Source organism: Fukomys damarensis, unplaced genomic scaffold, assembly GCF_012274545.1.
Source record: "Fukomys damarensis isolate Sample0158 unplaced genomic scaffold, DMR_v1.0_HiC HiC_scaffold_35, whole genome shotgun sequence".
In the NCBI taxonomy this organism is placed as follows: Eukaryota; Metazoa; Chordata; class Mammalia; order Rodentia; family Bathyergidae; genus Fukomys; species Fukomys damarensis.
In genome coordinates this window covers 1,714,808-1,740,523 of record NW_022900947.1, presented here as the reverse complement: position 1 = coordinate 1,740,523, position 25,716 = coordinate 1,714,808, and the positions used below count along the sequence as shown (strand labels likewise).

Sequence of the window (25,716 nt, the reverse complement as noted above, 5' to 3'; positions counted from 1 at the left end):
TTAGGACCTATCCCATATGGATCGTTTCTGAAGAACATCTGATTTCTTCCTTTTTCTCTTCTTTCCTTTTTGGGCACTAAGGATGGAACCCAGGGCCTCATGAATACACCCTCAGCTTTGGGTGTTGGTGGTTAGCCTACAAAGGGTTACCTAAACAAATTGGTAGGAGAGAAGCTGCTTTTGTGCTCCTCACTAATGTTACCTTTCTGGTACAGAGAACAAGGAGTAGGTACCACCAGAAACTTCAATGTGCCCCAGTTTGTGAATAACCTGAAGAGATGCAAGATGGCTCAAATCTAGAAGTCTGTGAGGCCATCCAAGTGGAATGTGAACTTGAATGGCTTTGGGAACTGCCCAGGGGATTGCTAGAGCACACTTCTGGGAGTGTAAGGTGGCACGGAGGTGCAGCTTTGGGATCTCTACCTGGTCCCTGGCCCTTCTGCTCTGGCTATTCTCCTGCTCTGCTTCCTAGCTGCCAAGAACTAAGTAGCCTTGCTCTGCTGTGGCCTTCCACCATGATGTTCCCGCCTTGGGGCCAGCCAAGCACGGATTGAATCCTCTGAAACCGTGAGCCAAAATAAAGTTCTTTAAGCTGTGGGTCTTGGTTGCGTACTGTGTCCCAGAGATGAGAAAGCTGACCAACACAGTCCGTTATATGGCTACTTATTTTATAGGCTTTCCAACTCCAACCATTCACTTGAAATGATATTCGAATGCACTATACTATGGTTCATCTTTAATTGCTAAATTCCTAATCAGTCCCTTTACTCATCATACAGGAATTCAATTTCTAACCTGATTCCATGGCAGCTTCAACAAGATATGTGCAGTATTTACTGAATATCTATTATGTCCAATCATTTTGTGCTGAGCAAAAAAGATACCAGATATGGTCAATAATGAGGAAAGTATGTTAAGAAATGAACATTAAAGGAGCACAAAATTCATTTTACATTACTAATTTTCACAAAATTTGTTTTCATACAAAAAAAAGTCCTATTTCAAGTAACATCCAGTACCTTCACGCACCCCATGAACAAGTATCAGCCCATATCCTCTACTCCCCACCTCCATCCACTCCAGGGACGGAACCTGAGCCCACTGACCCACACACCAGCCTCCAAACTTTCCCCAAACTGCATGCCGTGAAAGCGGGTTGCTGTGCAGTGGTCTGATTTGGGTTTTTTGTTTGTTTGCTTTTTTAATTTTGAGGGGAGGGTGTAAGTGAGGAAGTCTGGCAGGATTACAGGTAAGGAAGATTAAAATACCACAAAGTACAGGCAGTTTTCTTTTTTCAGAATTTAGTGGTCAGTAACTGAATGGTTGCAGCTATGGAGTAATTAGTTCCTGAGGAAGGCAAACGATAAAAGGAAGCTTTGAAGTAACGATCGGCTAGGGTTAAGGATGAGAACACAAGAGCCAGTGTGTTAGGACACATATTTGTATGCCACGCACACACAGGCTGAAACCTGAGCCACTTTATGAACTCTGAAGTTTATGAAGACTGTGCCAGGTTTCCTTTATTCCTTTCTGAGAGTGCTGGGGATCAAACCCAGGACCTCACACATGACAAGCAAGTGCTCTACCTCTGAGCTACACCCCACACTCATCTTTTTCTCTTTTTTTTTTCCCCCAATTTCAAATCAGGTTCTTAGGCCGGGAATTTAGCTCAGCGGTGCCACCACCTGCCTCAAAAGCACAAGGACCTGAGTTCCATCCCTGGTACCAAAGGGGAAAAAAAAAAGAAAAGAAAAGAACTACAAGTCAGATTCTTGTTAATTCACCCAAGGCTGGAACTTTCCATCCATGCCTCCTGCTTCTAAGCACCTGAGATTACAGGTGTGCAGCACTACACCAGGGTCCAGGTTTCCTTTTTAGAGCTAGGCAGGAAGCACTTAAAATCCCAAAGGTAGTAGCCAGGAATAGTGGTACACACTTATGATGCCAGCACTCTGGGAAGCTAAGGCAAGAATTTGTGAGGAGGACCACAGTTCATGCCCAGCCTGGACAACTTAAGCGACCTAAGCAAGACCCTATTTCAAAATTTAAAAAAAAAATATGGGCTGGAGATGCAGCTCAGTGCAAAAGCCAAGTTAAATCCCCCTTACAAAAACAAAACAAATATATATATATATATATATATATACACACACACACACACACACACACACACACACACTTTATGAAGAGTCCACCAAATGCTCCTGAAAAATAATGAGGCTGGCTAGTGAAGGTTTCAAAAGTCATTCTACTATCTTATCATAATGGTGCACACCTATAATCCCAGAACCTGGGAGCTACAGCAGGAGACTGGAAGTCTGAGGCCAGCTTTGATTACAGTGAGACCTTCTCCCAAAACACCAAGCAGGGAGGGGCTTGCTGCAGACGTAGCTCGTAGCTCGGTGCAAAGATCCTTGGTTCAATTTCCAGTACCACAAAGGAGAAAAAAGTATGCTAGAAAGTAATCATGAGCATAGACATTTTTTAGATGGCCTTGTTATACTGTCAAGAGAAAAAAGAAAGCAGCTCAGCAGCACAGAGCCTGCATGGAAACCACAAGGCCCCAAGTTTGATTCCCAGCCAAAAAAAAAAAACCCCACAGAGAATGTTGATGTATATGTAGAATCTTTGGGGGAAGAAAGGTGAGAAATAAGAAAAATATCCTGGGCCGGGGATTTAGCTCAGCGGTTCGGTTCGGTGGCCTGCCTTGTAAGTGCAAGGACCTGAGTTCAATCCCCTGTACCACAAAAAAAAAAAAAAAGAAAGAAAGAAAGAAAAATATACACATTTACCTGTATCTGAATAAAGAAATAAGGAAGAATACACAAGAAACTTTAAATGGTGAGAGCTAAAAGGGGTTTGGGTGGATGGAGGAGAGATGACCAACACAACTTCATTATTCACACATACATGCATGTACACTCAGTTTAAAGCTTTATTTATAAAAACAAGTTTTAAAACACAAGATGCGCCTTGATACCATAATGTTAAGTGAAATAAATTAGGCACAGAAGCTTAAGTACCATATTGTTTCTCTTATATGAGAAACCCAAAATATAAATAAAAACCAAAATAAAAGATAGAAGTAGGGAAACATCTTCAAACAGTAAGGGTATCAAGAGATGGAGAGAGAAGGGGGAAAGGAATGAGAAAAGAATTGGGATGTGTTCTGTACATGCACCAACTCCACACAAGGAATGTAACCGTTATGTACTGCAAATATTTACCAAGAAATATGAAAAATCATAGTTTCTTCAGTCAAAAAAGTTAAAATGTGGTTAACATAATAACCCATCACCTAAGGTATAAAATGAGTTAGGGTTCACTCTGCCTTGTATTCCCAGCAGCACGATGACATCAAACATTTGTTTACGTCTACAAGGACTTAAGTACCTACTCAGATAGTTGTTTAGCGGGGCTGCCTCACCTTCATCTGGCACATGATAAATCCAGGTCTGAGGAGACTTAGGAGACTCCTCTGAGGCAGAGAGTACACTGTAAATGCACTGGGCTCACCTGGACCCTCAGGGCCTCTGCTACAAAATGCTTCTGTTCACATGGGCCATGCTGTGACCATCTCTGTGGTCAGCACTGGCTGGCTAACGTGGACGCTGCTCTCACTGTCCCGGCCCCACGGCACAGGTGTCATTTTCATCCCACCCAAAGCACTAGCGCTCAGCACCCGTGCAGGAGGAAAGAGGGCCGTGTGGGGCCTGCCCTTCTGGTGTAGGGAATGGAAGGCAAAGCTGGCACCAGGAGAGGACACTCATCACAGCTGGCCTCGAAGTAGCCAGCTAGGAGGACAGCAAAGCCCACCTCCCTGCCCGGCACCAAGAGACCAGGGTTGCACACTTCATAGTGCATAGTTAAGTGCTGAATAAAAATCTGTGAGTGAAGATTAACGGCCAGACATACAGGCCTCATAGCCTTGCTAACTCACATTGTAACAGTCTCAGTGATCTCAGCAGCAGACTGCATCACCTGAGAAGCCTGAGCTGAAAGCTTCACCCCAATTCAACAGTGCTGGGAGGCGGGCCCAGCAGAAGGTCGCTGGGCCAGGAGGACTCCCGCTTGTGAATGGACAGTTGTCACCAGAGAGGCGGCTATCAAAGGGTGAGTTCCGACCCTCTTCTCTATCTTCCCTCTATAACCGTCCATCAGGGATGATGAAAGGAGGCCAGCACCAGTGCCAACGCCTCGGTCTTTGACTTCATGGCCTCTGGAACCGAGTGCTACCAAATTCCTGCTCATTATAAATGACCCAGAGCTGAGGTGTGGCTCAATGGCAGAGCAAGTACTAGCACGCACAAGGCCCTGAGTACAAAAAAGGCCTGAACCTGGCGAGCTCCGTGGCACCACACCCTCTTAAGTGCAAGGTCCTGAGTTTGATCCCTGGTACTCCCCAAAAAGGTGGGGCTGGGTTCCTCATCAGAAATAAAAAGGAAACAATTCTAAGTGATATTTGAGAGGAAAAAAAATCATGAAAATTAACTTAAAAAAGAAAACAATGCCAAAACTGAATTTAGGCCAAGGTCAATTATGATTCAAAGTACACTTTTTTTTTCAGCTTTTAATTCACCAAAATGGTGCCACTGAAACAAACATGACATGACCAGGCAGAGGGGGAAACCTTCAGTAAGGCCACAGAGGAACAGACAGAACCCGCGTTAACTTTTCAGACACAAAGAAAGTAAAACCAGGCTGGAACTGCCACCCTCCTTCCCCTCCTCCACCTTCTCCCTCTTTTTCAGTACTGGGCATTAACTAAACCCAGAGCCTTTACACTGAGGTACATTTCCAATCCTTTTTATTTTATTCTGAGCCAGGGTTGTATTAAGTTGCCCAGCCTGGGCTGGAACTTGTGATTCTCTTTCCTCAGGCTCCCACACAGCTGGGCTTGCCCCACTGCACCTGGTACTGCCATTTCGGAGAGGCAACATTCACTCCTGTCATCAGATATCCACAGCCAGGCACTGTTCAGCATCCAGACACTGGGTCTACCACTGAGCAAAAGGAACATCACTGCCTTCAGGGAGCACCTCTTCCAGCAGAGGGGCCAGGCCAGAAGCTGACCAGTAAGTAAGTAAACCACACCGCAGGTCAGAGGTGAAGTAGCGTAGGAGGGAAAAGCAGGCCAGGGAGGTGGGGAGGTGAGTGGAGTGAAGGAGGAAGGACAGAGGAAGGCCCAGAGAAGGCAACAGCTGAGGAAGGGCACACAGGCTGAGGTGAGCGAAGACCTCAGACCAGGTGACCACCTCTAAAACTGTGCTCCAGGCAGGGGCAGCTACCTGAGACCAGGAAACAACTGGCTTTTAACTGGTAGTCTGAGAGAGAGAGGGAGCAGTCTAGTTACCACCTGCTTCCTAAGCACTGAGGCACTTTGTGCATGCTGTGATAAACAAGCAAAGAGAACTTAAGCAAAGACTTGAGCCTCCTGTTTCATTCTACACAGAAAACTAATGCCCAAGGCAGGACTAGAATCAAGCCTGGGTCCTTGGTACAAAGGAGAAGGGGGTAAGAATGGATGCACACGCTGGCCCAGGTGAAGCCACTTGCAATTCCTCCTCCACGCTTACCTCACCCGGTCCCCGTCCCTCCTGCCTTGCTCGCTGTCACCCTCCTTCTGCCCACCTCTAGGTGTTGGGGTGCCACAGCAGTAGTCCTCTCCTAACCCCACCCCCAGGCCACCAGTAGCTCCAGGATCACTCACACCTGTGGTTTCCACTTCTCAGGCCTGTACCGGTGCCCTGGAGCATTTCAGACACAAAAGACCTGGACCCAGCCCAGAGGCAGGGGGCCTGGGCACCCCAGTAGTTACATGCACTTCGGAATTGAGAATCTCTGAACTACATGCACCTCCGCCCTAATGCTTCCCTAAGTCCAAACGCCAAGCAGCGCCTGTGTGAGTGTTAAAGTCCTCTCTCTCACACCTAACCAGGTCAAAAAAAGAGCTGCACATCTTTCCCAGGCTTCTCTCCTCACTCCTACTCTTCTAATCATCCCCCACAAAAACCTGTCCAGTTCTACCTCTGCCAATTCCCACAATTGGTTTCTATAGCCAGAGAATAAAATCTGAGATGTCGCCCACAGCCTGCAGGGACCTTCTTAGACTGGCCGGGGCATGGCCTTCTAGCACTGCTGTGCCCTCAAGCCTTTAGACCAGCTCTCCTCTCTGACCCCGCATACTTATTGCTGGTTGCGGGTCAAATTTCACCTCCGAGTTCTGACCTCAGCCTCCCTGACCAGACCCCTGGAGCGGCCCACACTCAGTTCTCCCAAGTCACCATAGGGCTTTCTGTTTCCTTTCCGTCCAAAGCACTGATCACCACTATCAGAGCAAACTCCAGAGCCAGAACATCTACAGCCACACTCCAGGCTTAGCCTCTGACTGGCCCTGAGACCCTAGGAAGCATTCTTAACTTCCTCAGTCAGTTTCCACATGTGCACTGGGAGGCTGTTCACAGTACTATCTCGTATGGTTACCGCGTACAGTTAATGCACATGAAACACTCGGAGTAAGGCCCGACCCAGAGAAGTTCACTGTCTTCCCCCACCTGACAGCAACTTGCACTAGGACAAAGGCTCATCTGTCTCACTCACTACTGTCCTCACAGAGCGAACACAGAACAGGCCCTCAATACACATTAAAGGACCAATACACTGCACGTGGTGGCGTATACCAATAATCCCAGCACTGGGGAGGCTGAGGCAGAAAGAGTATGAGTTCGAGGCTGGCCTGACCTACATAGCGAATTCAAGGCTGGCCCAGACTAGATAGCCAGATCCTGTCCCCAAAACACAAAACATAAAGGACAAACACATTTCCAGGTCTAGCATTTTAGACTGGCAATGCTAATCTCAACCTCAGTTTGGATCCAGAGGAGCTGGCTGTAAGAAAACCCACCTCTTTGCTTCACGCAATCACAATGACATATGACTCAAGAGATGGTGGACAGAAACAGCCATAAATTAAATCAACTCCAAATTTCAGTTCTCTACTCCTGAAGAAACGCCAGACTGCAAATGGACGGTCTGTGTATCAAGCAGGGTTTTGTGTCTCTGCCTTGGCTGGGTTTTAAATTTCTAAGAATGACGTCAATTCCCAAAACTGATATGCAAAACAAAAGCAGCTGTATCTGCCTCTAGCTGCTTAGACTGTAGACTACACATTAACTCCCAAAGGAAAGGAACGAAAAAAGGGAGCCTGCACAACTGTAATCCCAGCACTCTGGAGGCTGAGGCAGGAGGATCTCTGTGAGTTCGAGACCAGCCTGAGCTACATAGTGCTGAGGTTGAGGATATGATGCTGGGATTGATTCAGGGTATGATGCTAGGATTAAGGTTGTCCCACCCCAGGTGTGAGTACCCAGTAGTGTGGATTGGCTATAAGAGACAGAAAGAGGGTCACTGCTTGTCATTTGTTGCTTGCTGTCTGCTGCCTTCTGCCCACCATGAACTGTTTCTCCTCTGTGATGCCTCTCTGCCAGGCCACCCTTCCTTGGAGCCAACCATCTATGGACTGAAACCTCTACAAACTGTGAGCCAAATAAACCTTCCTAACTTTGGGTGTTGTCTCCACAATGAGAAATGTAACTAAGACAATGGCTGGTAAGTTTTCAAAACTACACTGCAGCCATGGAAGAGCCAAACACAGAAGAGTGACATCTGCTAAGCAGTGTGTCTGCCAGGCTCTCCTCTCTGTAAGCCCTTCCCTGTTGGCTAGATAAAAACACGCTGTCTGCTAGGCTATTGTGGGCAGTCCTCACAGATCTGTGCCCACTGTGTGATCACTGACATCAGCTGGTCAGTGTGAACGGACAGCTTCAGGTCCCACCACAGCTCAGTCATGAGTCATAATGGAAGGGGGCCCAGAGCCAGCCAGTTCAAACCTCCGCCTGACATCTGGTAGGAGTGGCTCCAGCAGGAGGGCGAAACTGTCAGGTTGCTGAGGGCTGAGCGTCACTGTATGGTAAGGCAGCTCCAGGCCAGGCATGGTGGCGCACACATGTAATACCAGCACTCGGGAGGCAGAGGCAGGATCACTGTGAGTTCAAGACCAGCCTGGGCTTAATAATGAGTTCCAGGTCAGTCTCAACTACATAGAGAGACCCTGTCTCAAAAAACCTAAAATAAATAAGTAAATAAAAAGTAAGGCAGCTCAACTCACTAGCTGGCATGGCCATGGCCATGGCCACTGGGCCTGCAACTCCTTCCCTGGACCGGGGAAGGGCACATAAGTCTGCTCCAATTCTCAAAGAAAGACACAAAGTCCCTCACGTTAAGTGGGTACTGGGGAAATAGGGCCCACTTCTAACACAGTAACTAAACAGAAAGCCCTAGGTAACTGACTGCTCTGATTAATAAAACTACCACTTTTAGAATACCCATAATAGAATAAAACATTTAGCACTAAAAAATACTCAGCAAACTGGGTCCAAAGAACAGGAATGTTGGTTAAAATTCCCTAAAATTGTTTTAATTTACTTAAGTTAAAGTCAGTAACTCTCAAATATATGTCCAATTTTTTTAAGTACCAACTTGGGATTGAGTGAAATTCTACAATTTCAGTATCACCCTTTCATTAAAAAAAAATTGTTTTTTAAATGTTAAAAGCACAATCCCAACAAAAAGGGAGGGAGAAAGAAAACAAAATGGCCAGAAAGAAAAGTTTTCATCTGTATGTACACAGGTGCTTTTAAAACTAGAAACTAAAATTATGAGGCTGCAGATCTAAATTGTAGAAGTCAGATATTTCTGATTTAGGGGAGAAAGCAATGCGGAGAGCAGGAGCAGGAAAGTCACGCTGTGCAAATCCCTGGTGGCCGACTGTACCACACAGAGCGGGCCAGCATGCAGGTCAAAGGAGCAGCAGTGTATCCTTTCCACCAAGTGCAGAGCTAAGCTAAGCAACACTCAGGTTTTAAGCTGCATCTAAAGTGCCTCTGAAGTGAGCTAACAGTGCATCCTTCCCTGGGTGCTCTATGCTGTCTTAAGGTCTGCCATGCTGGCCCCTGGCCGGCCTCCTCCCAGGGATGCCAGATCCTGCATTCAGCTATGTCCTGGGTAAGATTCTCCGCTTACTGCAGAGGCACCTCTGCTTGGGTCCCAGGAGCAGGACACACTACACAAGGATTTCCACACAACTGTTCAGAACACTCGCCAAAACTACAGCATGGTTTTATTTTTTGGTTTTGGTTTAGATCCTGGGCATTCAACCTAAACCTAAACCCTTCAACTGAGCTACACCACCAAACCTTTTTAATATTTTTAAAATTTTAGGACAGGGTTATCACTGAGACACTAAATTGCCCAGCTCAGCCAAATGAGATTCTCTCGCCTCGGCCTCCCAGAATGCTGGGATTACAGATGTGTGCCACCTTGCCCTGCTTCGGCATGGTTTTGAAAGCCAAAGACATGAAAAGTACCCTCAACTAACATAGCAAATATACATAAAGTGACGCCCCTCTGGAAAATCCTAGCTCATGGGCTTTGCCCAAAGCAAGAGCTCAAAAAGCAGCCACTGCATGAAATGTGGGATCAGAGCGTCTCCAAAACAACTGCTCCTCCAAGCACAAGTGACCTTGGACAGACAACTGCTGGTGGGGGTACCTCCAAACGGGCTGGGGTTGGAGGGCAGGAGCCTCCTTCCAGGTTCACATCCTCTGAGAAGTAAGCAGCACCACTAACATCCCCTCCTTAGTACAAGGTGTCTGGTTCATTTAGCAGGTTGTAGGTGAGGGTGAAATCTTTCCATTTTTATTTACAACTGGAATTTCTCATGGGGCTATTTGTTTCCTTTGTCTGTCTGTAGATCTTGATATATTAACTCCTGTAGGTTCGAAAGAAATGATATAGCTACTGGCCCCTTTACCCCAGTACATCTATGATTTTGCTTTTCAATGAACAAACATTCCAACATTTTGCAAATTCACATCTGTAAACCTTTTTCTGCCTTTAAAAAGAAAGTTACTCCTTCACAGACACCAGTATAATAAAATGTTCCGAGAAAGAGATGGCGCTGTCTTTGGCAGATACGCTGTGTGCTTTGCCGGGGGTCTGTCTCTCCATCACTGTGAATACTGCCCTCTGGTCCAGGCTCATTCTGATGGACCGTGCTTCCTTCACTCCCTGCCATCAGCCCCTTCCCAAAGTCCCGGAGTGGGCATCTCCCCCGGCCCTCAGACACATGTCTGCCTGTGCACCAGGGGAGCCCACCCCTGCTTCACAATCTACAGCTGGCAGCTGTGGAAAAGTTCATCACCTGTGTGTCAGTTTTCTCATTTGTGATAAAATGCACATGTTCCAAGACTGTTGGGGCAATTAAAGGAAGTAAGCATGCACGGTGGTATATTCATATAAATCCCAAGTACTTGGGAGGATGAAGCAGGAGCGTCTCAAATTTGAGGACGGCCTGGACAATTTAACAAGACCCTATCTCAACATAATTTTTTTTTTAAGTTGGAGGCAGACTATAGCTCATGGTAGAGAGCTTGCTGGCATGCATAAAGGCTCAGGTTCAATTCCCAAAGGAGTGAAGAAGAGAGAGCCGGGAGGAGATAATAAGTGTAAAATATGTAACACAATGACCCACACATAGCAGATCCTCTGAAAGTAGCATATATATTAATTATTCTATCTGATAAGAATAAAAACAACCTGCTAAAAATGTATTTCAGAAACTTCAAGAACAGGGCCAGGCATGGTGGCTCACATACATCTGTAATCCCAGCACTCGGAAGGCTGAGGCAGGAGGATTACCTACCATTAGTTCAGGTACAGTCTGGGCTACACAGTGAGACCCTGTCTCAAAAGACCATTTTTTAAAAACGCAGGGCTGGGGATTTAGCTCAGTGGTGCCGCACCTGTCTCGCAAGCACAAGGTTCTGAGTCCCCAGTACTACACACACACACAAAAAAAGAAAGAAACTCAAGAACATTAAACCAACTAACAGTTAAAATGCACTAATTAAAAATAACAAATAACACCCCACTGTAAGTCCATCTTGTTTTGCTGTTTTATATTTTAAGTGAATTATTGTGTTGTCTGAATCAACCCACACAGCACTAATATTCAGTGAGATTTCTCACTTTAACTCAAACTCTAAACTGATATTCTAGAAACAGACTTGGGTGTGGCTTTGAAAACAACCCTGGGTGAGGCAGCTGAAGATAAGCCAACCATCTGCTGAACGGAACACACTCCAGTGAACTTCAGTGCACCCTTGCCTGTTTTTGTTTCCAAAATCTGTTTGATACTGCTGACACAGAAAGCCTGCCTTGCATGGCCATCAAAATTCCACTGCTCTTACCACATGGACTGTGAATCATGTGTGGGACTCACACCCAGAGTTCAGACCCCAGCTCCCACATAAACTGCATACCCTCAGGCACACGTCTGCTTCTCTGCAGGCCTCCATTTCTTGTCTGAAAGGTCAAAATGATACCATTATCTACTTGCCTGGTTTAAGATTAAAAAGAAAAAAGTACAAAAAAATGGAAATAAAGTGTTTGTAAATGGGGGGGGCATGGACAAGGGGGAAAAATTGAGAAGAACCAAGACCTGTCATGTAAAGGTACAAGATCCCCATAATGAATGTAATTGTCCTGAATAGCTAAAATGTACCAATAAACTCAATTTTAAAAAAATGATTAAATGAGCTAGTCAGGAACAATGCACCTGTAATCCCTACTACGCATACATCAGAGGCAGGAGAATGGCATGTTTGAGGCCAGAAATTCTCCCAAAAATAAAATAAACCAAAAAGAGCTGGGATGCAGCTCAGTGACAGGGCGCTCAGCTCAACACCCAACACAGGATGGTGTGGGGCTGAGCTCCTTTATGCCAGGTGTGCAGTCCAGTGCCCAGGAAACTCTGAATGGTACTAATCACTGCTATTACTACGACCTTCAAAGGCTGCACATCTTCAGAAGAGGAACTTCCGGTCCTGACCGAGTCCTGGCCATCTTCCTTGGTAGGGGAATGGGGCCACAGTCATGCTCCGTCTCACCGCTTTTTAGGACACGGTCTTACTAATTAAACTGCCTAGTCCCAGCTCAAACTTAACAATCCTCTTGCCTCAGCCTCCTAGAGTACTGAGATAACAGATGTACACCTCCACACCCAGCTTCAGTGTAATTTCCATACTCCCCCACAAAAAATTATCTTTCAGGAATGTGTAAAGTCACCAGGGGTCATGGCACACACCTGTAATCTCAGAACTCAAGAGGCTGATGCAGAATGATCTCCACAAGTCTTGAGTTCAGTCTTGGCTACATGTACATAGTAAATTCAAGGCCAACCTGAACTACAAAGCAAAACCCTGTCACAAAAAAAATGGGTGGGGGACACAGAAGTTTAGCTCAGTGGCGCTCCCACCTGCCTGGCAAACACTAGGTCCTGCATTCGATCCCCAGTACCAAAAACAGAAAGAAAGAAAAAAAAAATCACACCTGTGATCCCAGCACTCAAGAGGTTAAGGCAGGAGGATCACAGTGGGATGAAGGCAATTCTGGGCTACATAATGAGTTCAAGGCCAGCCTGAACTACACAGCAATACCCCGTCTCAAGAAAGTGAGAGAGTGCACACATGCCCTGAAATAATATATAAATAACTGGTTTATGAAAAGATACTGGCCACAATCTACAGCTGTCATCAACAAAATCTGCAATTTTCATCCCACTTCACTCAGTGCATAAGAAATCAAAATGGAAAAAATAAACTTTATTTTCTAATTACTGTTTACTAATTTTTAGAAAAGACCCACTAGCCTGATGTTTATAAAATAGAAATGACAAAGACGGCTGTGGCTCTAACAGGAGACACTCCCAGCTCACCAGCTGGCCCTGTCCCTGCAGCTGCCTCAGCTTCCAGCTTCCTCCAGCTTCCAGGGTCTCCACCCTTGCTCTCCTCAACCCTCTACCCAGTGAAGTGCTTGTACACTACAGCTTTCTGGCTTTTCAACATGTTCAGGGAACTATCTCCTAAATGCTGTTTCCACTGAGAAGCTAGAGACAGAAAGTTCATGCCCTCATCATCACGTTTCCCTGAAGAAATTTTCCACTTTACAAGACAAAGGAACAACCAAATGTCCCGTGCAGAGAGCAGCATGCTGGGCACCTCTGCCAGCGAGGCCCCACAAGCCTGCTGTCAGGATCTCCAAAGACAGGTGGGGACAGACAGCACCCAACTCACCCTTCTGAAACAGACAGTCATGAGGGACCTACCCCCACAGGCACCTTCTGGGCACTCCTGCCCAAGGCGACACCGCAGTCTGAATAGTGGCATCGCCTGGGAGTAGGACTGTCCGCTGAGAGTGAAAGCAGCCTTACCCACAGGAACCTGCAGTGCTGCACTTGCCGCTGCCAACCCGCTGCACACAGCTCTGATGCTAAGCAAGGAGCAGCAGAGCAGGGCTCTCTTCTTTCAGCCTCCCTCCCCTGCCGGGCTCCCCTACAGCCTGGGAGATGTGTGGCAGCAATCCTCCGCGCCACAGGCACTCACCCACCTCACAATTCCAGATAGCTGACCACTCTCACTGCCACCTCACAGAAGACCAACAGCAGTCTGAGGACCCCACCAGCTGACTCAGGCTGGCAGAGTGGAGCTCACCTCCCAACACTGCACCCTGCTGCTGTACAACCAAGCCGCAATGGCTGCCCTCCTCAGGAAGCAGCTCTGGGCCAGCACTACGCTCACAGCTTTGCTGAAGGTGCCAACACCGTAAGAGTCACCCGCAGTGTGGGGAGCTAAGCAACATCATCACAGCCTCACTTCTGGAATCCTCTTTCCTCTCTCCCATCCCCTCTGCACAGCCCACCTCCAAGACCATTAATCCACTTTCTCTGTACATCTGCCACAAAAAGCAAAATTCGTACTAAGGAATGAATCCTAAGACTTCATACTGAGCTACATCCCCCTCCCTGTTTCTTTTGTTTTATTTTGACACAGGGTCTCACCAAGTTGCTAAATTGTCCAGGCCGTTTTCGAACTTATGACCTTCCTGCCTCAGTCTCCCAGTACTGCTGGTATTATAGGAGTGCATCACCACGCCCAGCTATTTGTTAATAAATGTACATCCCACAATACTATGTACTTTTTTTGGGGGGGGATCAAACTCAGGATTTTGGGCTTCAGAGACAGGCAGCGGCATCCCTGAGCTAAATCCCCAGCTCCTGGCTATGTACTTTTGAGCAAATTACTTAACCTGCCTTACAATTTCCTCATCTACAAAATGAGGACAGCAATGTCTCACACAATGCTCAAGAAAAATTATCTGTGGCTACTATAATTTAATGGTTATATATTTACAAAACTAATAACTTAATGTTTGTTGTTAGGCTTCAAAAAACTGGGAAGCATTGTAACTGCCCTCCCAATTTGGACAAACTGGAAATAAACTCACTTTTCCATTTTAAAAAAAATCAATTTAATAACACACACACCAGTCCCACATGAGGGTACAGCACTCACTCTCCAGGCCCACAGCTCCCTGGGTCTGCTGCACAAGTCCCCACTGCGAAGACAGCTGCCGACAGACCATGCAGGGACAGGTTCCAGCCAGCGCCGCGTGGCCAGCAAAGTGCTCTGCCCTGACCATTTGCTTCTCTCACACAGATCTCCACCGCCAGTGCTCTCCCAGACTATGTCCGGCTCTAGCCTTCTTCATTCCCCCTTTCATACCTAAGTTCCCAAGTGGGGGTTGCAAGCCTCAGTCCTGCTATTTCATCTCCCGCTCCTACCACGTGCCTAGAACAGACACAGTTCAGAACAGGTGCTCATTGAACATAAATGAACCCTTGGGATTGACAGGAAGTTAAACTCTAGCCTGGAAAATGCACTTGCAAAAATAACATTAAAAACAGGCCCAAGGGCCGAGGATTTAGCTCAGTGGTTCTTCCACCTGCCTTGCAAGCGCAAGGACCCGAGTTCAATCCTCGGTACCAAAAAAAACAAACAAAAAAAACAGGCCCAGAATTTAGCTCAATGGTGCTGCCGCCTGCCTCACAAGCACAAGTGATAGAACTTCTATAAATAGTCTAAAACCTACAAAAGGTTAAAGAAAATATAAAATAACCACTGTCTTTTTACTTCTGTAATTTGCTTTGCTTTAACAAAACACTCTAGGTTTCACCAGAAAAGCTTAAAGGCACTAGGCCCGATTTAAAATTAACAAATGCCACAGGTGCTTAGCTGCATCCCAGGATGAGACCAAATGTTCAAGATAACAGTCCCTGAGCCACAAAACTTTCTGCAAACCATATGGCTATAAAGGTGATAAGATGAAAGGAATGTCACCAGTCCTGCTTTCCTAATTCTGGCCCCACTCTGAGGCTAAGGAAAAACATCCTGAGAAACTACTACATTTGGGTTAACATTGAAACTGTCTTGTGAGCATGTTTTATGATGGGAACTGTGAGGATTAGAATGTCTTGTCACCTAAAATGAGGGCATGATTGTAAAACTCCTATAAAAGGCAGACTGTAACCCAGCCCAGGGTCTGTCCTTTGGCACAGCTTTTGGTAATCGATCCTTTGCAAGAAAAGTAAACTTTTTTTATTTTACCCTCTCCTTGTATCTCTGTATGTCATTTACCAATTCCTCTGCAACACAAGCTCCTGAGTTTGATACCTGATACCCCCCCAAAAAAAAATGCTACTGTCATTTTATCCTGGCAGGGCAGTTTCAAGATACTGCTTGGTTAGAGCCTGGTACACACATGTAATCCCAGCACTCAGAGCATGCCCAGCCGGGCAATTCAGAGACTTATGGACCCTGTCTCAAAATGTTTTTAAAAGGAAGGGAGCTGGGGATGTAGATCAGTATGAAGACCCTGGGTTCAATTCCCATCACTTCAAAATTGAGCGGAGGGAGGGAGGGGGAGATAGGGTGGGGCTGGCACAGCACGCACAAGGCTCTGGGTTCAATCCTCAGCACCAAAACTTTGAAGAGGGGAAGAGAGGGAAAGAGGAAAGGAGAGAGGAAGAGGAAGGAGGTAGTGCTGAAGTCTGGTGGAGTTTTCCACAACTGCAGTCCCAACTACTTAGGAAGCTGAGGCAGAAGGGTGGCTTCAGCCCTGGAGTCCAGTGCCAGCCTGGGCAACAGAGTGAGACCTCAACTCTTAAACAACAGTCCTACTATGCTTAAAATGTAGTGTTTCTCTTAAATAGAATCAAGGTTTTGAAAACCTTGTCAAAATATCAAATTGTCCCCAACATTTTCCCTTCAATCTCCAACACCACAAAAAAGTAAGAGAAACAATGCTTCTACGTTAGATTTCAGTCACAGCAATTTTTGTTGTTGTTCACAGCAATTATTTTAAAATGTATTTTTAAAAAATAAATCTCAAAGGGCAAATTGAATTAAACTTTGTTTCCCTTCATTCCTTCCAAGCCCAGTTTCCTGAATACAGAAACAGATCAGGAAGATCATTAACTATTAAGGAGTTTTGTTAAAGATTAATAAGAGGCTATATTAAGTTCCTATTTTAAAGAACCAAGTGAGGGGTTGTAGGCTCTGACCAAACTAAGAAGATATTTGCATTTTTAATCCATTAAGTAACCAAATCTTATGTAAGGTTCAGTTTTTTAAATCTTATGAAACAAAATTTTCCAAAAAGACATCCTGTACAGGGACAGCATTCTGGGAGGCTAAGGCAAGAGGATTGGGAGATCAAGGCCAACCTGGGCTACAGAGCAAGGCTCTGTCCCCAAGCTTAAAGAGGGCTGGGGAAGGTAGGGCACAGTGGGAATGTAGCTCAGTGAGAAGGCCCTGGGTTTAATCCCCAGTACTGGAAAAATTAAATTAAAAAGTACCTTTCTTTAACTTGAAGTTTTACAAGCTTTGCTTATTACTCTTTAGCCACAAATTTCATATAGAAAATGAGCTCACAATACAGGTGCAAACAGTTCCACCACCAAATCCCTATACAGATTTTATATTATGCCTCTAACAGTAGTATATTAACTTCAGGGTTATATAAATTATATCCTTAAAAAATAGTGTACATACTTGCTACCCACATTTATAGCAGCACAATTCATTACAGCTATATCGGGGCAGCCTCTGTGTCCACCAACAGATGATGGAAAAGAAAATGTGATATACATGTATGCGGCGGAGTACTTCTGTGCTATTAAAGAAGGATAAACTTCAGTCATCTGTAGGAAAACAGATGTTCCTTGAGATCATAATATTAAGTGAAACAGGGCTGGGGATTTAGCTCAGCGGTTCGGTGGCCTGCCTTTCAAGCGCAAAGACCCGAGTTCAATCCCCAATACCAAAAAACAAAACAAAAATATTAAGTGAAATAAATCAAAACATATAAGCTTAAATGTTGCAGTGTCTCTCCTATGAGAAACCCAAAGTATAAATGAATTAAAGAGCAAAATAAAAGACATTAGGTAACAGGGAGACAGAACTTTTGCAAAAGGGAAGGGGACCAAGAGATACAGGCAGAAGGAGAGGGAGAAGAATCTATGTGTTGTATACATGGACCAACTCCCCATGATGGAGGTAATCATTATGTACTGTAAACATGGGCTAATAAAGATGAAAATTAAAGCATACTGTGTGTAATACTCTAGGCAAACTGGGCAAGGAATCAGAACAATTTCTTATTCACTTGGTGTGTTTGATTTTTGTTTTTTGAGACAGGATCTTGCTAAGTAGTTCAGGCTGACCTCAAATTCCCAGCAATCCTCCTGCCCCATCCTCCTGAGTTCTGGGATTACAGGTATGCAAACCATGCCTAGCTCTTATTTAATTGGAAACATGATTTAAAATTTAAGTTTGTTGAGTTGTATCTTAATGTATATAAATTTTATTTGAACTTTCAAAATACATTTTGCTATGCTTCTCTTATGCTATTCTCATTCTGACTAAAGACATCACTATGAAATAACTGAAGATGGTTTAATTTAAATATAGTTCCCACTCAGAAGCATACTCACTGCCCTAGTCCTACACAGCTTTCCCTGCCAGCTCTGCACCAAGGCACCCATTGCCCAGGTTGTTTAGCCTTAGACCTGATCCTTTGGACACCTCTGACCAACCCCCGAAAACTGAACTCTGTTCTCCCTACCTTGCTATTTCACACTAACTACACAAAACAGAAGAAGGTCAGAAAGCTAACTCGTTTTATGTATATATTTGGATCATACCCAAGATTATTAAGGCTGTTTGTTTAGGGATTATAGAAACCATGAAATTTTTTGGACAAGGTCTTTTTTGAGGGGTGGGGGTACTGTGGATCAAACTTGGGACCTTGAGCTTGCTAAATCCCCAGCCAAGACAAGGTCTTCTTATGCAGCTCAAGCCAGCCTGGAACTCACTATGTAGCACAAGCTAGCCTCAAATTCTCAATCTTCTTACCTCAAACTCCAGGATTACAGGTGTGCTCCACCACACCCGGTAACTCCTCAATTTTCTAACATTTGTTTCATTTTGCCTTGCTCTGTTTTCTGAATTCTCTTTAACTTACTGCTTATTTACTGCTCCTTAACCTATAGTTTATATGATCTCTTATATTAACAGCAAACAGAGTAAGAGACACCTGCAGTTTTACAATTCAGGAAGAATAAATACATATTATAAAAGTTACATAGCTAGGTGTAGCCAGTCTAACTCCATGTAGCTCTTTTTATCAAACCACTAGTGAAATACTAAACTCAAAGAAACACATAAAATATAAAAATTCATTCTTGGATAGAATGTTTTTTCAAACAATCCAGGCATGTTGGCATGTTCTTATAATCTTACTACTCAGGAGGCTGAGGCATGAGGACTGCTTGTGCTCAGTAGTTCAAGACCAGCCTAGGCAACACAGAAAGACTTTGTCTTGAGGGAGGGGGGTACTCAAAGAAAAATAAAGCAAATTTCCTGATGAAAAAAGCAGACTTTATTTTATTTATTCATTGTAATGAATGCCCCTGACAATCCCATCACAACCAACACAACATGGAGTTTTAGGGCACTAGAGCAGCTCCTTAGTGCAGACCAAAGTATCAACACTGGCACACAAAACAATTCACAGCTCCTTCCACGAGTCAAGGGTCTAATTTCCTTTAATGATAAAATTTAGACCCTAAACAAGGCCAAATCCAGCCCAGTACCTGTTTTTCTTTGTTTGTTTGTTTTGGTACCAGGGATAAAACTCAAGTCCTTGCACTTGTGAGGCAAGTGCTGTGCTGTGCTGTGCAATTGAGTTAAATCCCCAGCCCTCCAGGGCCTGTTTTTATAAGGCCACAAAGTAAGGATGGTTTTTAAAGCATGACAAAAATCAAAATAATATATGAAACAGGACTGGGGATTTAGCTTAGTGGCACCGTGCCTGCCTGGCAAGCACAAGGTCCTGAGTTCAATTCCCAGTGCTGAGGGGGAACAAAAGAACAAAATAATATAGGAAATAGAATAAATGACACAGGATGCTTAAATTTCAGTATCTACATATAAGGTTTTATTGGGATAAGCACAATCCTTCCTTTAAAAATCCTCTGAGGTTGCTATTGTACAACGGCACAGGTGAGCAGTCAGAGATCATCTGGCCCTCCGCATGCCTGAGGACACCCTTTTCAGAGGAGAGATGGCACAGCACCTGCAGCCATCTTCCATGAACATCACTCCTCACAACTAAGCCTTTAAAACTAACTGAAAAGCACAGTGCAACAAGCGTTCTCAAAGTCCTGACCTGTTTCAGGCGCTGTGCTAGCTGCTGAAACAGTAGTGAAAGTAGGACCGCAACGAGGCGGCGGGCAGACCAGGACCTGTGCTGTGACCGTGGGCGGGGGTATGATGCTGGGGACACAGCACCTCCAGAGCAGACACCATCCCCACAACTGACCTAGCATAAACTTAACTCTCCTGGCCCTTTCATCGGAAAAGATGATGGCACCCACTTAGCAGGGTTTTTGTTAAGGACTGAGATATGAGATAATACAAAAAAGCACAGTGCAGCACATATAAAAAGTACTTCAAAAGATGAAAATTTAATTTTACAATCTGGATTTCAGACTTTCTTTTTTGCCAATTAAAGACGTGTCCCTGTTTACGAGGCATCATTTAAACAGAGAAGGATAAAAAGGGAGCCTGCAGAGCCCTGCACCCTGACACAGCACCAGCAGGGGCAATGCCACAGCCCAAGTCCAAGGGGGCCGCATCCTGAGGGCCCTGAGAGGTGGGGCCCAGGGCCACGGAGCACTCTGGCACATGTGCCTGCACCCTTCAGACCAGTCACTGCTGTATGTTGTACAAGCTGGGAATGTGGCACACACCTGAAATCCCAGAGCTCTGGGGCTGGGACAGGAGAACCATGAGTCTAGACCAGCCTGAGCTCCAAAAAAAGGGAGTACGCAGAGTTGAGTCCTCAAAAACAAAAGGTTCTCCTTCACAAAATAACATTTCTTCCTTTGTTCACTGCACCCATCTTTCAAGAATAAGTTTAAATCGATCTTTTTTTGCGGGGGGTACCAGGGATTGAACTCCGGCCATTGCACTTGCAAGGCAGGCGGCAGAACCACTGATCCAAATCACCTGCCCTAAAGCTACTTTATTTTTTCTTTTTGGTACTGGGGATCGAACTTGGGACCTTGCGCTTACCAGGCAAGCAGCAGAACCACTGAGCTAAATCCACAGCCCTTAAATCGATCTTTATGTAGCTGTCCCTGAAATTATAAAACCTTATGTTGTTGGCTCTCATCTTCCTGAGAGTATGGCTTAAATTTCCCAAAGACTTACACACCAAACCTTAAATCATTCGGTCTGCAACACACAAGGCTCAGCACACAGTGGTACACAAAGCCAGGTATGGGAAGAGAGCACTAGAAATGTGGGAAGAGGCCACCCTTGAAGATCCGTCCAGGCGCTCCAAATCACAGGCCAAGCAGAGACTCCACAAAGCTCTAAGAGAAGGAACATAGTCCCATCTACGGCTCTGAGCATGCATCCTAGCAATATCACAGAGGGCCCAGTTTCAATGGTAGATAAATATGGCCTCTGCCTTCATGAAGTACAATTCTTGTTGAAGAAAAAGCAAGTGTTAGCCGGGCGTGGTGGCACATGCATGTAATCCCAGCACTCGGGAGGCTGAGGCAGGAGGATCGCCGTCGCCGTGGTGCGATCAAGACCAGCCTGGGCTACATAGTGAGTTCAGGACAGTCTCAACTACATAGTGAGACCCTGTCTCAAACAAACAAACAAACAAACATACAGACAGAAAGAAAGAAAGAAAGAAAAAAGAAAAAGCAAGGATTAACAAATAAATTGGTAAAATTGAACAACAGAAAAAGCAGCATCTGAATTTGTAACAGGGAAACCTGATTCTCAAGAAACATTTAACTGGGTGTGGAGGGGCTTGCCTGTAATCTCAGCACCCAAAAGGCTGAGGCAGGAGGATCACAGAGTTGAGGACAGCCTGGGTGAGTGAGTTCAAGATCAGCCTGGACTGCATAGCTCAGTTAAGCAGTTTAGTTAGGAACTCAAATGACCTGCCAGTCCAGTTAAGCAGAGGCTTAAAGCTGAGAAAGTGCTGGCCATGCAGAGCGGTACAGGACCTCCCAGGCAGAGAGGTCAAGGGCAATTCCCTGAAGCAGACATGAGCAACGTGATCCAGGAAGACCCCTGTCCATGCACACAAATGTGCAAGGAAGACAGGCTGAGCTTGGAACACAGCGCAGGAAACTGGGATTTTGTATTAACTATGATAGGAAGTCAAAGGAAGGTTCTTTTGTTTTGTAAAATTTATTATTTTATTCTGAGTACATAACCCAGGTACATGAATCAATATTCAAAATCTATGCAGCTGGGCCAGGGATATAGCTCAGCAGTGCCGCTGCCTGCCTCACAAGCATAACGTCCTGAGTTTGATCTCCAGCACCAAAAAAAAAAAAGAAAAAAAAAGATATGCAGCTGTTCCTCAACTTGCGCCATGGTTTCGTCCTGTAGAGTGAAATCGCATTAGCTACAGCTAGCCCACCACATCCAGCTCAGCCAGCTACTTTCTTCATACTCAAGAGCACTGACACCAGCCCACTGCTGGGCAAAACCATTTGAAACAAAGCCTATCTGATAAGTGTTGGACATTCACAGAACTTATTGAATGCCACACTGAAAATGAAAACCAGCCATGCATGGTCGCACTCTCAGCAAGGTGAGGCAGGAGGATCAAGCATTTCAGGCCTGCCTGGACTACAGAGCAAGACCCAGTCTCGAAAAAAGAAAAACAGAATGACTGCACAGGTATGCATTTGTGCTACTCAGTAAAAAAAATTCAAGGGAGGGATTGTTTCTGTAAATTTACATACATACTGGGTGTGGTGGCACATTCCTGTAATCCCAGCACTCAGAAAGCTGAGGCAAGAGGATCTCCACGAGTTAGAGGCCAGCCTGGGCTACACAGTGAGTTCAAGGCCAGCCTGGGCTACATATTGAGACCCCATCCCAAAAAAATAAACCAAGGTTACATGCAGAAGATTCCCTCCAACTTCTGTCCAACAGTTCCCCAACCCTAGAGACAAACACTTTATCAGTCTCTGGTGAGTTTGAAAAAGGGCAGAACAGGATGTAGTACTATTTCATGTAAAGCAGCCAGCTGAGGCATGTAGCTGAGGGAAAGAGAGGACCTAGGGAGGCAGCTGGAGACTGCACAGAGACAGATTCAGGGTGTATCTCAAAGGCAGAACTGAGAACATTGATGTCAGTGAGACACATGAACGACTGGCTGAAGGCACAATTCCCCACATTTACTTCAGAGTACTTATTACACAGCGGACAGCACATGGGAGCAATGCGTGACACCAGAAAAACACTGAACTCGGACCTCTCCACTGAGCTATATTTCCAGCCTTTTTTCTTTTGAGACAAGGCCTCATGCTAAATTGCCCAGCCTGGGCTGGGATTCATGAAAACCCCTGCCTAGTCTCAGAGTGCTGAGCATGTGCCACCACACCCAGGGATTCAGCCAGTCTCAGGCACTTCAGATCTGAAATCAATCCAAAACTGGATTGCTGCAGTAGCAACTATTTACAAAGAGAAAGATGTAAAACTGAGGACTGCAACCCATAGGTGTTAAGCACTAACAGAGAAGGCTGTCTTCTCAACAGAAGAAAATTGTGGAGTATGACACCTATGCAAAGAATTACCTTTGATTCTGATAATTTAAAACATGCCAGAAAATTCTCACCAAATCACAGTATAAGAAAAACAAGGCATGCTGGGCATGGTGGCACATGCCTATAATCCCAGCACTTGGGAGGCTGAAGCAGGAGGATCACTGTGAGTTCAAGACCAGCCTGGGCTACATAGTGAGTTCCAGGTCAGACTCAACTACATAGTGAGACCCTGTCTCAAAAAAAAAAAAAAGAAAAACAAGGCATTAATGGACAAGACTTTTGAGTTGAATGCTCATATGTTGAGTTAGGCATAATGGTACAGGCCTGTAATCCCAAAACACCGGAGGCTGAGGCAGGAAGATTGCAAGTTTGAGACTAGCCTAGGCTACACAGTGAGACCTTGTATGAAAAAAAAACAAACTAGAAAAAAGCAGTCATATCTTAGGTTGGTGATGCAGCTCAGTGGCAGAGAGCTTTCCTAGCATGCACAATGCCCAAGGTCCAATCCTTAGCACTGCAGAGAAAAAAGGAAACGCATCTTATAAACCATGATATACACACAAAAAGGACTGTTATGGTAGAAAAATATGTATACTACCATCTACCTAATAAAGAGAAGATATGACTATGACCATAAAATTAAAAACTGGAATGACTACAAGGAAAGGAGGAAACAGTGTGAAAGGCAAAAAGATATAAAAGAAAGCAAGATGTCTTTTGACTACACAGTAACATATCAGATTTGAAAGCCTCTTTTTTTTTTTGTACCAGGGATTGAACTCAGGTCCTTGCGTTTGCAAGGCAGGCCACCGAACCGCTGAGCTAAATCCCCGGCCCCTGAAAGCCTCTTGATACAGGCATTGTGTCACACACCTATAAGCCCAGCACTTCAGGAGGCAGGGTGGGAATTGTCAAAAGTTTGTGCCCAGCCTGAGCAACTTAGTAACTTAGCACAACCCTGTCTCAAAATAAAAAATAAAAAGGGCTGGGGACACAGCTCAGTGTGAAGGGCCTTGATTCAACCCCAGTACCACAAACAAACAAAAAAAGAGGCCTAGATTTGCTTTCTTTTTTCTTTTCTTTTTTGGTTATTTGAGACAGGGTCTCACTATGTAGTTGAGACTGACCTAGAACTTAACTGTGTAGCCCAGGCTGGTCTCAAACTCACAGTGATCCTCCTGCCTCAGCCTCACAAGTGCTGGGATTACAGGAGTGTGCCACCACGCCCAGCTTAGACTTGGTTTCTAAACATGGGTTGAGTAATCCTTATCTGAACTGCTTGGGACCAAAAGTTTTGAATTTCAAGTATTTTTCTGCTTTTGGAATATTTGTGTATACATAGTTTAATGAGCCTAAAATTAAATTTTGTTTCATTACACTCCATATACATAGGTTGAAGGTAGCGTTATGCAATTTCTGTTTTTCTGGTGGCACTGGGAATAGAATGCTAAGCAAGCACTCCACCATTGAGTAATACCCCCAGCCCTACGTGGTATTTTAAATAATTCTGTGCATAAAACAAAGTTTGTGTACCACAGCTAAAGGGCCTGGGATGGTCATTTTTCCCTTGGAAATGCTCAATAAACCGTGCCATCGAGCACTGGACAGAGATGGTTTTATACTTGTGGCATCATGCCAGCACTCCAAAATCCATGTTGTTCTGGATTTTGCAGCATTTAGGATTTCAGATATTTGACTAGGGGTCTTCATCCTGTACTATTTTTTATTAAAAGAGGCAAAGACCCCTTAAAGAAATAGATGACTCCAGGGATCGCACAGAAAATGGACCAGGAGCCAAGCATGCTAATGCACATCTGCAATCCCCGCACTCAGAAGGCAGGAGCAAGAGGATAGCAGAGTTCAAGACCAGCCTGGGTTAGTGAGTTCAAGGCCATTCTGAACTATTTAGCAAGACCCTATCTCAAAAAACAGAGAACAAAACAAAAATGTTATAAGGTCTGGGGTAGCTCATCATACCAGGAAGAAGACAACTCAAGTACTGAACTGGGTCTAAACAATTTAGGAGCCAAATGAACAGATTCCTATTGGACAAGCATGAAACACTTGCTGGGTGGTGGAGCACACTTACAATCCCTGCACTGAGGAGGCTCAGGCAGGAGGATGGCCAGCCTGGGATACATGATACACAAGGCCAGCCTGGACTACACAGCAAGACCCTGCCTCAAAACACCAACAACATCAAAAAGGATGAAAAACTGAGCATCACTGTGGACAATATCCAGAGTAGAATATATAAAACAAGCTCAAGTGTGAGTGCACAAGGACAAACATACAATCCACTGGGTACTTTGGAAGACTGTAAGGTGGCCAGTTCCTCATTTCAAAATCTAGTAAACAGAGAGAAACTATTGACTCTGCCTTTCCTTGGCTGTTGTTTGGTTTTTTTGTTTGTTTGTTTTGTTTTTTTAAACAGGGTCTCACTATGGAGCCCACCTAGTCTATCCTATATACATAGCCCAGGCTGGCTGGCCTTGATCTTGAGATCCTCCTGACTCAGCCACCACAGAGCTGGAATTATAAGCATACACCCCACAGCCACTTTACCCTCCATTTTACTATGTTTAAAGGTAATCAAATAGTGAATGAAGAGA

The 25,716-nt window shown here is 45.0% G+C and overlaps 1 protein-coding gene across 16 annotated transcripts in view; it reads right to left on the bottom strand.

Annotated features, from left to right (window-relative positions):
* Positions 1-13,579, bottom strand: part of Add1 (adducin 1) — a 44,522-nt gene extending 30,943 nt beyond the window's left edge. For 4 of the 16 annotated variants that reach the window (XM_033758935.1, XM_033758936.1, XM_019210288.2 and 1 more), the window contains exon 1: positions 13,507-13,579. The gene's annotated coding sequence lies outside the window, so the exon portion shown is untranslated. Of the gene's footprint in view, positions 1-6,904; positions 6,996-11,381; positions 11,402-13,506 lie in introns of those variants that run through there. The other 12 variants (XM_010641746.2, XM_010641749.2, XM_019210289.2 and 9 more) reach the window with 6 other exon arrangements.
* Positions 13,580-25,716: the final 12,137 nt, after the last annotated feature.